Source organism: Urocampus carinirostris, chromosome 9 (assembly GCF_059441175.1).
Source record: "Urocampus carinirostris isolate Australia breed hairy pipefish chromosome 9, RoL_Ucar_1.0, whole genome shotgun sequence".
NCBI classification, from domain to species: Eukaryota; Metazoa; Chordata; class Actinopteri; order Syngnathiformes; family Syngnathidae; genus Urocampus; species Urocampus carinirostris.
The window spans coordinates 26,538,062-26,550,210 of NC_142357.1; the positions used below are offsets into that span (position 1 = coordinate 26,538,062).

The following is a 12,149-nucleotide window of genomic DNA, read 5'->3' on the forward strand; positions in this document are numbered from 1 at the left end:
CCCTCGATTTTCTCTTGGCCAGTAAAGGAGGCGTGTGTCATATGATAAAGGAGGAAGGCTGTATGTATATACCTTTAAATACATCCGAAGCAGGAAGCTTCACAAAAGCACTGTCAAAGATTCGTGAGTTGAGCAATGAAGTGACAGTAAATACTGAAAAGAACAGTATCTCTTTTGATTGGTTCTCGTCTACATTTGGGTACTGGGGTAGTATGTTAGCGAAGGGGGGAAATTTTCGTACTAACTATCGTAATAATTATGTATTTGTTGTGTTTCTGTGCCATACCTATTCTTAAAAGAGGAATTCTTAAGACTTTTGGAGAACAAATGACAGTAGTAACCAATACTAGGGTGGCAAGAAGCTCAATGAGCACAGTTAGTGATTAAATATCCAAGCCTATTCCTTAGTGAGGAAGAACAGATGACTCAACTAAATTCAAAACCTTGAATTTTATCTGGCAACTTTAATAGTCAGTCTACATTACATTAAATAATGGAGCATCTGCGGAAAGAGACACATATGATGATCTGAACTGAATACAATATCAATTGGCACTATTGTTAAACACGCAACACACTGTATAGCACTAGGAATAACAGCAACAAATATATTGGTTTCTGATTGTGATTCTTTTGTTGGTATGTCACACTGCCGGGGAACAAGCTGCTGCCTGGGATGGTCATCGTCGCTTCCGGGTTTTTGGCTGCATGGAAACTGAGCGTGATGCCTGCTGGGATAACACTCACTCCAACATCTGACTTCACGACACCCGTTGACGAATACGACAGTGCATGGTCTTCAAATTATGCACAGGGGTCAGGCCAAAGGCCGATGTATATGCTGCATCGCTATCCAGTCATGCACTCATCTTGAAATGTATCGACGACTGTTACCAAAATTTGTTATCACTTATCAGTTTAATTATTCATTTACCTTTATCACGTACCGATCAACCGTCGACGGTCCACGTGTATAATACAGTATGTACGGATAAAGATAAATGAAGGGGGGGTTAGTGCATAGGTCAGATGTTTGGAGTGTTAGGGGTTTTTTCTTTTTTATTTAATGAAACATGAACAATGAAAGTTAGAGTAATCACAGCAGGCTGACCGCCAGAATTTTATTTTATTTTCGATTCGCGTAAACTCTGTCCTGTATTGATATCTATGATTGGTAATAATTTGCCACTACTCTGTATTCCTTTTCAATTTTAATTTCCATTCAAAGGAAAAAAAAAAAAAAAGGGGGGATTATGTTGTGGCAAATCCTCAAAAGCATTTGCACTTGCATATATAGAAATAGATTTGCATACATGTCTACATTAACTTACAATACATTACTTGCTTGTGGGAAAAGGTCAGGGTGACCTCGGTTGAAGATACCGTTACCAGACGATTAGAGTTTACCTTGAAGATACCGTTGCCAGACGGCGTGCAAGGAACGGTCACGTACTCATACGGCGTACACGGGACTGGTCACGTACTCATACGTGATACAGGACCGCCTTTTGGGGTGTACTCAATCGAAGCCTAATCTTCACTACCAGCTTTAAATACATTGTCATGTTCCTAGCTCTGTGAGATCTTTATTGACGCATCAATAAAGTGACAATCTCCCTCCGTAACGAGACTGGCTCCTGTCTATTTCTTTTATCCACTTATGAGAAGACTTTCTCTCGATTATCGGACCTCCAATTTCTACAACATATCTCAAACAGGGTCCATATTAGCAGGGGAGTCAGATTTTGGCAGGTAAAATGCCAGTTTGTTGATGAACAAGAATAGAGCGATCGTTTTAGGATTAAGGGATCCCGGTTCGAATCCCGGCTTGTCCGGGTTACATGTCGAAGTGTCCTTGGGTAAGACACTAAACCCCCAATACCCCCAATAAGCAGGTTAGCGCCTTACATGGCTGCACAGATCACGGCCGCTATTGGGAAATGTGAAGCACAATGTAAAGCGCTTTGGGAAGTCATTGACTTGAAAAGCGCTATATAAATGCCGATCATTTCAGATTTCAGATAAAATTGGTCAGTTATACGATTTCAATGTATATCCATGTTGTATGGATGGTGGAATGGAGTGTGAGGTATTGTACAGAGTGAATCAAGGAAGCAAGGTTTTGGGTGCTCTGAGGAGAGTGATGAACAACAAGAGTATGAGTATGGATGTTAAGAAGGGACTGTATGAGAGTGTGATTGTGCCGACTGTGTTGTATGGTGCAGAGACTTGGAGCCTGAACGCAGATTTAAGAAGGAAACTGAATGTTTTTTAGATGAAGTGTTTGAGGACTATGTTAGGAGTGACAAGATTGAATGGACTCAATAATGAAATTGTGAGAGACAGAACTGGAGTAGTCGTGGAACTGAGCAAGCGTGTGGATAAGAGAGTACTCAGTTGGTTTGGACACATGGAGACGATGGATGAGGAGCGAATGTTGAAGAGGATCTACAGAGCAGAAGTCAATGGAAGGAGACCAAGAGGAAGGCCGCGATTGACGTGGATGGATGGTGTTAGATAGATAGATAGATAGATAGATAGATAGATAGATAGATAGATAGATAGATAGATAGATAGATAGATAGATAGATAGATAGATAGATAGATAGATAGATAGATAGATAGATAGATAGATAGATAGATAGATAGATAGATAGATAGATAGATAGATACTTTATTCATCCCCTAAGGGAAATTCATGAGTTATGAGTCCACTGCAGGAAAGAGGTCTATTTGCCCTCATGTAGGTTTTAAATTAGGGGATGGTGTCACAATAGTCTGTAGTTTGCAATAGTCTTTGATCTGAGCAGCCCTTTGAGACTCTTTGTGTTTAAGGGCTATACAAATGACTTGATTTGAATTAGAGACCGTGAGGCATCATCTCTGTGTCTTAACGGGAAAATTCACTACCCAAGCTGATACAATTGTGACAAAACACAAAAAACACCTGATTATAATCTTTGGCTTCGTTAAGGTACTTTTGAGGATAAAATCATACAAAGGCAAATTCAAACTGTATAAAACTATAATTTTCTCGCACATATCTTTCATAGTTTTTTTACAATATATCGTCAAGAAAAAAACGAATCTGAATAACCGTTTGGGAGCCAAAAGAGCCAGTTCCCGAAAAAAATAAAATAATTCCCATCACTAATTTAGAGTGCAAATCCTGCAGGGGCTCCTATTGGCTGGAATTCCCGGATGCCCCGCCCCTCTCCAGCTAAACGCAGAAGCTGCACGCAAGTTTACGTCGCACCCGAGCTTTTGCGCGATAATCGTTTTCCATCCATGTTGGTCTCATGTGCTGCCTGATAGCTCTTGAGCAAACGTCTAGGTCAGGGGTGTCAAACTCATTTTAGCTTGGGGGCCACACGATAGAACAAACATTCTGTCGGGGGCCGGACTAGGAAATTAAAGAAAAAGAAAAAGAGAGATAAAGAAATAAGAGAAAGAAGGAGGGAAAAGGAGAGAGGGCGGGGCAAAGAAAGAAAGAGAGAGAGAAGGAGAGAGCGTGCGGAACAAAAGAGATAGAAAGTCATGAGAGAGGGGGGAAAATAAAGGGAGAGGAGCAAAGAAATCCAAAGAGAGATAGAAAGACAGAAGGAGAAAAAAAGAAAGCTGCAAAGGGTATGAAGAGAGAAAGAGAAAAGAGAGAAAAGGAAAAAAGGAAGTTAGAGTAAAAGGGGTTAAAAGACACAGAGGGAGAAAGAGACAAAAAGCAACAAAGAAGAACAAAAGAGAAAAAGAGAGACACGGAGAGTGAAAGAGACAGAGTGGGAGAAAAGAGGCGGAAAAGAAAGAGAGAGAGAGAAATAAATACAAGTACAGTGTCTTTGTGAGAGGCACCTGGCTTTGGCAACATCAAGTTGACATTTTTCAACCTGCAGATTGTTTTTCTCTTGCGCTTCTCTGAGTGTTGTCTCGCGGGCCGAATTCAAACCCTTAGCGGGCCTGATCTGGCCCGCGGGCCGCCTGTTTGACACCTGTTGAGCTATGGCTGAGAACTAATTTCTTGTTTGGAGGGCTGCCTCACTGAGCTATAAATATGGATGCCACTCAATTTCTTGCACCTCTACCCTGAAAAACAGAAACGTTAATAATTTGGTCCAGCTCACTGTCGTGACTTGTTTTTTTTAACACTGCTCTGAACCTTGACAAATGTTACATCAACTTAGAGTGACATAGTCCAAAATTTAGGGGTCATATTTGATCTTAATCTGTTTTTTAGTTATACGTTAAGAATATTACTAGCTATTTTCCATCTTTGCAAAATAGCAAAAATTCGCTCTATGTTATTCCAGTCTGATGCTGAGATTATAATTCATGTGTTTGTTACCTCCTGTCTCGACTTCTGCAATGTACTCCTTTCCTGTTTCCCGATGTCTAGAATCAAAAGTTGGCAACAAGTATTGTCACAGCAAGAACGGAAACAGGACCCAACTGCGTAGCGTTTACAACTAGTTTTATTGAAGGAAAGAGGAAGGGCTGCGCCCACGATCCGGTGTTCGCTGGACGCAAGAAGCAAGTCGCTCTCGTGCTCGGATTGTGATCCGAACACGAAAGTGGATCACAATCGATGGCGGTGTCAGGGACGGAAAAACTGGTCGGTAGCCAGGAATAGGAGAGGAAGGCGTGGTCGGGGTCGGAAACGAGTCGTAAGCCAGAACGGGAGAGTAGACGTAGTCGGGGACAAAAGAGGTCGTAAGCCGGGACGGTGGAGCAGATGTGATCAGGAGCAAAACAGGTCGTAGCCGGAAACAGACGGGAGCAAAAACAGGACAGGTGGGAGTCAGGGTCAGAAAACGCTTGCCTAGTATACAGCGAGGTTTGCAGACGGACTGACAGCAGGGGACAGACAGGACTGTGTTCAAATAGTGACAGCGAGCCAATCAGAACCTGCAGCGGTTGGTGCCAAATGAGCGGGCACAGGTGAGTCATATCAGTAATCATAACAGGTACAAAATACTGCAGCAAGGCTTTTACTAGGACAACAAAAATCAATCACATTACCCAGATTTTAGCTGTCCTGCATTGGCTCCCTGACAGTTGAAAATGTCTTGTTGGGTTTGTATTACAGATACCTTTGCTGGGACTTGCTCCCCATGACTTTCAGATTGAATTCCCCCCTATGTTTCTGCTCGGAGTCTTTACTCGGAAAATGCTGGTCTTTTACTGATTCCTAGAGACAAGAAGAAATCCGCAGGTTCGACAGCATTCTCCATTCCGGCCCCGGTGTTGTGGAATGCTCTGCCCTTTGAGATTCGATCTGCGACCTCAGTGGAAGTGTTTAAATCGAGGGGTAAGACACACTTATAATCAACATCTTATGAGTAATGTTAAGTGGGACACAATAATGAAGTGGAACACTATTGGATATTTTAAAAATTTTTATTAAATAAAAAACAAAGAAGTGGGTGTGCAAAATTATTCAGCCCCATTGAGTTGATACTTTGTAGCGCCACCTTTTGCTGCGATTACAGCTGCAAGTCGCTTGGGGTATGTCTCTATCAGTTTTGCACAACGGGAAACTGATATTTTTGCCCATTCCCCCTTGCAAAACAGCTTGAGCTCAGTGAGGTTGGATGGAAACAGCAGTTATCAGTTCTTTCCACGGATTCTCAAGTAGATTGAGGTCTGGACTTTGACTTGGCCATTCTAACACTTTGATATGTTTTTTTGGTGAACCCTTCCATTGTAGCTTTTTCTTTATGTTTTGGATCATTGTCTTGTTGAAAGACAAATCTCCCAGTTTGAATCAGGAACAGAAGAGTGGTTTACGGATGAAAAAACGGGACAGGAAGGAGCCAGAGTCAAAGTGCTTGCCTTGCGTAAGCAGAGATTTTTCTGACAGACTGACAAAGGCCAAGTGAGAGCAATGAGCTTAAATAGGAGGAGGAACCAATCAGGTAACCAGCAGCAGCTGGCGCCAAACGAGCGGGCACAGGTGAGTGCAATGAGTAATCATGCCAATCTGCTATACTGTATTTTGAATTTGTCTTTCTAGAATTATATAAAATGTCTCAAATGAAAAAATATTTATAACTTCATAGCTCCTTTTATGTATACCTTCTCTTACTTTATTAAAATGAATAATTCTACTTACCAATCAGTGAAATATTATTTTTTGTTCAGTATATTTTTCTTATTTTAGTAAGAAAATAGAAATAAATCAAGCAAACTCAAATTACCTATCCTCTTCCTTGTAAGACGTTATGTTTAAGTAGCATTTCTTTTTTTTTATCTAGTAGAAAAACTAAAAAAGTCTGATAATAAGAAATATAATACTAGGCCATTTTTCAATACAGTACATGACATTATCTTCTCATTAGAATAAAAAGCAGAATTCTGTAAACAAAACTATATACATTTTTATTTTTAAATATATTTTTGGGTCAAAAATGATTCTTAAAATGAGATTTTTGGGGAAAATCATGCAAATTTTAAATATGATTTCTTTTAAATTATACAATGAAAAATAGTTAAGCATATTCTAAAATCTGGGGGGTCACGTTTGAAAGGAAATTGTTATCCTACGATTTTTGTCTCCCATGTTTTTCTGGCATCTTGCTGCAACGCTGTGCTCTGTAACATTGGTTTTCGTTCGCATTAGACAATACAGTGCCATCTAATGGTCATATATTACACAGTGGGGCTATAACTCCTACCGAATAAAACAAATAAACCTAACAGTTTTTCAAATTACGTAAATATGAAGTCTTTTACACAGGGCATCGAAACATTTTTAATCTCGAACCGATGTTATATAAGTGAGTTAGGATACATTCTTTGTATGTCATTTTTGACCCACATCTGACTGATCTGTAGTAAATACCAAAATGTGTCACTTTCCATGACTTCACTCACAGGAAACGGTAAATTACTCAAAACCTGATCATGGTCTGACCACAGATGGTACTTAATGATGCGCACTTGAAAAACGCAGATGCGGAGTTTTCTTATCTGATGTGTCTAACAGGCTAGCTAGTGCTAAAGTGGATGTTGATGCAAATATTTCCAATCATTCACCAAACCGAAATGTGTCATTGCATTTTTAGTTATGATCGAATCAGTTCTTTATTTATAACCGTTTTTTATTCGACTCATTTAGAATTCATTCAATTTATTATTTGATTTTTATTTAGTCATTGTTCCAAGTGGTGTTGTTAGTTTTCAGATAGAAGGCGTTGGGTTGATCTGTACTTGCCAGATCCAGGCTAGCCAAAGGGTCGGTGTGAATATTCTAAATGTTTATGTCATGATGACTGATTAGTTTCACCTGTGCCCGCTCGTTTGGCGCGAGCGGCTGCTGGCTTCCTGATTGGTTCCCCGTCCTACTTAAGCTCCATCCTTTCACTCGCCTGTTGTCAGTCCGTCAGCTAACCTCTGTTTCTACAAGGCCAGCACTTTGACTCTGACTCCTGTTGGTCCCGCTTTTGCACCCATTTTCCACCCGTCCATTCCTGATTTCCCCGTTTGTCTCCGGTTCCGACCTTTTTTTTTTTTTTACCCGGACCACATTTTGCTCTCCCGTTCCGGCTTACGACCGTTTTTTGACCCCGACCACGTTTTGCTCTCCTGTCCCGTCTGTCGACCTGTTTTTTCTGTCTTCGACACCACGATCTCCCGCCCCGGAAGATCCATTTCCGCATTCGGAACACGTTCAGATTCTGTGAGCGGCTTCCCGCGTCCATCGAGCACCGGATTGCGGGCGCTGCCTTTCCTCTTTATCTCAATAAACTTGTGGTTAAGCATCTGGGTCCTAATTACGTTTTGGTCGTGACAGTTTAATAAAAATCTCAGCGGAACAGCGAAACTCCCTTCGCTTGTTTTACGCATCACAACTTGGTTGTTAAACATGTGGAGAAAGAAAATGTATTCCTTTTTGTAGTGCAGAAAATTTGTATTGTAGAAATTGTATTCAAAATGACACACTTGTTTGGATTGTAGTAAACGAAATGAAGGTTGCAATATAGCAATGCCTCACTGCATATACATTCTTGATTGTATGATTTATTCATCAGAACATCTTTATTATTTATCTTTTTTATGTATAACGTCTCTATTTAGTCATTAACTTTTTCATATATTCAGTCACACTTGTATGGGTTCTCCATTGTTTCTGATGTGTTTTATTTTGTAGACGAACGAGGCTTAATCTTGTTAGATAATTTCTCATTGTTACATATCAATAACAAAGACTCCTCCTCTTACTCTTAAGTTTCATTTTCCTTAGGTTTCGGTCATCGAACACTCCCCCCTGTATGAAGCCAATTTTATAGCGCACTAGTGAATCCTACAGCCAATGTCTTATAGCTCATTTGTGCCCAGAATATTCTGTAATAAAACTTTGAAGAAACTTTTCAGCTATTCTTTTTACTGCCTCATAACTTGGATAGAAAACAAGGGGTAAAAGCCAGACCGAGTTCTTGACCTAAACCGTATAAAATTAACCAATTTTGGGGGGATTACTTTAAACAAAAACACTAATTATCTTGAGAAAAAAAAAAAAAATTATGCCGGTTGTTTCTGAAAAACAACATTGATATGACCCAGTATCAGGTTAGTCATTTTTTTGTCAACAACTTGGCTTATTTTAACACAACTGTTTTCAGAATGTAAAACTTGAAGTTATTTTTCAGAATATATCTGGAATTGGCAGCACGGCAGCGCAGTGGTTAGCACTTGTGCAACACAGGTCTGAGGTCATGAAAACGAACCTTCCTGTGTGGAGTTTGTATGTTCTCCCCGTGCTTGCGTGGGTTTCTTCCGGGCACTCCGGTTTCTTTCCACATTCTCAAAAGCATGCATGTCAGGTTAATTGTCCAGTCCAAATTGTCCTTAGGTGTGAATGAGCGAGTGAGTTGTCAGTCTCTGTGCGCCCTGCGACTGGCTGGTTAGCAGTTCTGGGTGTCCCCTGCCCACTGCCCGAAGATAGCTGAGATGGACTCCAGCACCCCCGCGACCCTACTGAGGATAAGCGGTGCAGATAATGGATGGATGGATATCTGGAATTATCAAGTGTTGTTTATACCTACTATTAAACACATTAAATATCTCATCTCATCTCATTAGCTGCACTGCTTATCCTCAGTAGCGTCGCGGGGGTGCTGGAGCCCATCCCAGCAATCATCAGGCAGTGGGCAGGGGACACCCTGAACTGGTTGCCAGCCAATCGCAGGGCACACAGGGACAGACAACTCGCTCGCTCATTCACACCTAGGGACAATTTGGACCGGCCAATCCACCTGAAAATGCATGTCTTTGGAATGTAGGAGGAAACCGGAGTGCCAGGAGGAAACCCACGCGAGCACGGGGAGAACATACAAACTCCGCACAGTAAGTCCGGTAGCTGGATTTGAACCCACACAGGAGGTTCCCGAGACCTTAGAACTGCGCCGCCGTGCTGCCCCACATTAAGTATATCGTTTAAAAAAAAAAAAAGCAATATAAAACAGTTGATTTTTTTTTTTTTTACTTGTGCCGTGATTCAAGTTTTACAAATGAAATCAATTTTAAATGAAAAAGAGGCCTATTGAGGGATGGGTGCCACCAGGCTGTACTTGCCCAAGACACAACAGAGGAAATGGTGCCCCTACAACCCTACTTGGTAGACGGATCCAACCAACCAAGATGACACTATTAATATAATTCTAACTGATAGATAATAAATCAGCATTTATACTGACGTATACAATATCAAATCTGATCAAATTGGAGTGTACAAATAATTTGCATCCTCTTAAGGCAGCCCTTATTTGGTGGTTTCAATTTCCTCTTCCGTCTTACCGACCGTTGCATTCGTTGCCTATATAAGCATCAGACATTGAAAAATGAGAATCAATTCAAAACATTTTTCCTCACGCCCGACCGCATCGACGAGTGCCAACCCTCAAAATCATGAAGGTATTTCAAACTGATGTGATATTCTTACTCACGGTCTTCTTTTCAGCCTCCCTTGCGCTGAAATTGAAGCTCATCAAGGAAGCTGCAGAGAATGCATGTCTTCTCCCAGTGAGTACATATACCTGAACCTAAACCAATTTTTTTAATCAATATTTTAATATGTTGACCTTTTTTCAGTTGAAGGGAGTGATGGTGCAGAAGCCCAACACCACAAGATGTCTGGTAGGTTGGAAGCATTTTCAAATGACAAGGACATACTGTAGGTCAGGGGTCAGCAACCTTTTTGGCGTAGAGTGCCACGTTCAAATTTTCTTGTAAATCAGTGTGCCACACCAAGATCAATGACTCGTACAACATTTTTTTTATACCCGAAAGAGCTGTAATTTTACACCAGTCAGAATATACAACATGGATAGACATTGATATAGTATAACTGACCAGTTTATCTTCCACTATTCTTGTTCATCAATAAACTAAAAAATTAATGTGAGCAAATGCGCATTTTTTAAATATAATCATTATTATTTTGCCGTGCACTCGCGTGCCACTGCTGGCATGCATTTCATAGGTTGCCGACCCCTGCTCTAGGTCATGAGAACATGTCATAGAAATGAACTTTTATTTTACAGAACAGCTTCTTTTGCGAAGCCGAGCAGTCCTTAAAAAATTATTTGAAGGTGTCATATCCGAAGGTGCCAAGTCCAGAAAAGGCAACGTGTCCGGTGGGTTAGACACATCTTCGAGCTGACTTTTTAAAATGGACATTTAGTTGACTTTCTTAAACTACCCCCCCAGAAAAATTCCTTTTGCAAAGCTCATAAAGACTTCACAAGTCCCACTGGCGAAGAACTACATATACTTGTCCGTAACCTGCACCAGTACAATAAAAAGGTAATCAATTATTAAGACATAGCAGTGTATATACTTTACACCAGGGGGTCACCAACCTCTTTAAAGCTGAGAGCTACTTTTATTACTAATGAGCACGAAGGGCAACTAACGATTATTAATACGTTGCTAAAATGTTATTACTAGTTTTGCTCAGTCAACCATTAAAACACCTGCCTTGTATAAGGGAACTTGGGCATTTATACATACACAAAATATTGGCTAATTTAAAAAGAAGAGACCGTTACAATTACAATTTCCAACATAATCATATACCTTTCAACCAATTGCTCTTTATAATTAGAATTCCCCTTATCAAGCGATGATAAACCTTACAAACACAACTATGTACTCAAAGCAAGGCAAACTATATGAATTAAAAACAAGCTAATTTGAAAAATTAAGGAATTTTCACATATTTTTTTGCACAGAACTCAGATGATGCATCTCGCAGCATATTGGCCTTGGAGAGATTTCCATTTTTTTTATGTCGACCTGATCCTAGAGTACTTTTCTTACTGGTCAGTTCTTCAAAAGTATAAATGGTTGCTTCTTGGATTATAACACAAATGCCTGACTTTGAGATTTATAGAAATGGATATTACATGGGGCAGCATGGCGGCACAATGGTTAGCGCGTGTGCGGCACAGTTCTGAGGTCATTAGATCGAACCTCCTGTGTGGAGTTTGCATGTTCTCCCCGTGCTTGTGTGGGCTTCCTCCCACATGTCAAAAACATGCAGTTCAGGTTATTTGGTCGGTCTAAATTGTCTAAAGTGTGGATGAGCGAGCGAATTGTCTGTCCCTATGTACTCTGCGACTTTCTGGCAAACAGTTCAGGGTGTCCCCTGCCCACTGCCCGAAGGTAGTTGGGATGGGCTCCAGCACCCCCGCGACCCTACTGAGGATAAGCGGTGCAGATAATGGATGGGTGGATATTACATGACGTGCATGCGCATATCAGGCTTTACCAACAACAACATATAACATTTGCTAGTATGAGAAAGTTTGTTTGTAAAACAATTTCCCGGATACAAATTGTAATACGACATACATAATTTTAAATGATCAAAGGTAAAATACGAAGAAAACATATAAATTGACAGGTATGAAAACACAATAACTCATCACTGGTGAGATGTTTTAGAAACAGTCCGCGGGCTACTATGGTCTTCTCAGGGGGCTCCTTGCCTGCGGGCACTTGGTTGGTGATCCCTGTATTATACAAATGTTTGTCCTTCAAGTCTTGTATATGTACTAAACTCATCTACATATTGTGTTCCAGAATGGAGTTAAGATATTTCACCTGAAAAAGAACACAAAATATCCCCTATGCAGATTGTTGGGGGAAATTGCAAA

The 12,149-nt window shown here is 40.6% G+C and overlaps 1 long non-coding RNA gene across 1 annotated transcript; it reads left to right on the forward strand.

Moving 5' to 3' along the window:
- The first annotated feature begins 5,244 nt into the window (after nucleotides 1–5,244).
- Nucleotides 5,245–10,967, forward strand: LOC148359932 (uncharacterized). The gene is made up of 5 exons (XR_015851365.1): nucleotides 5,245–5,299; nucleotides 9,950–10,011; nucleotides 10,081–10,125; nucleotides 10,533–10,625; nucleotides 10,699–10,967. It is a non-coding gene; the product is annotated as an uncharacterized LOC148359932 (long non-coding RNA).
- The last annotated feature ends 1,182 nt before the right edge of the window (nucleotides 10,968–12,149 follow it).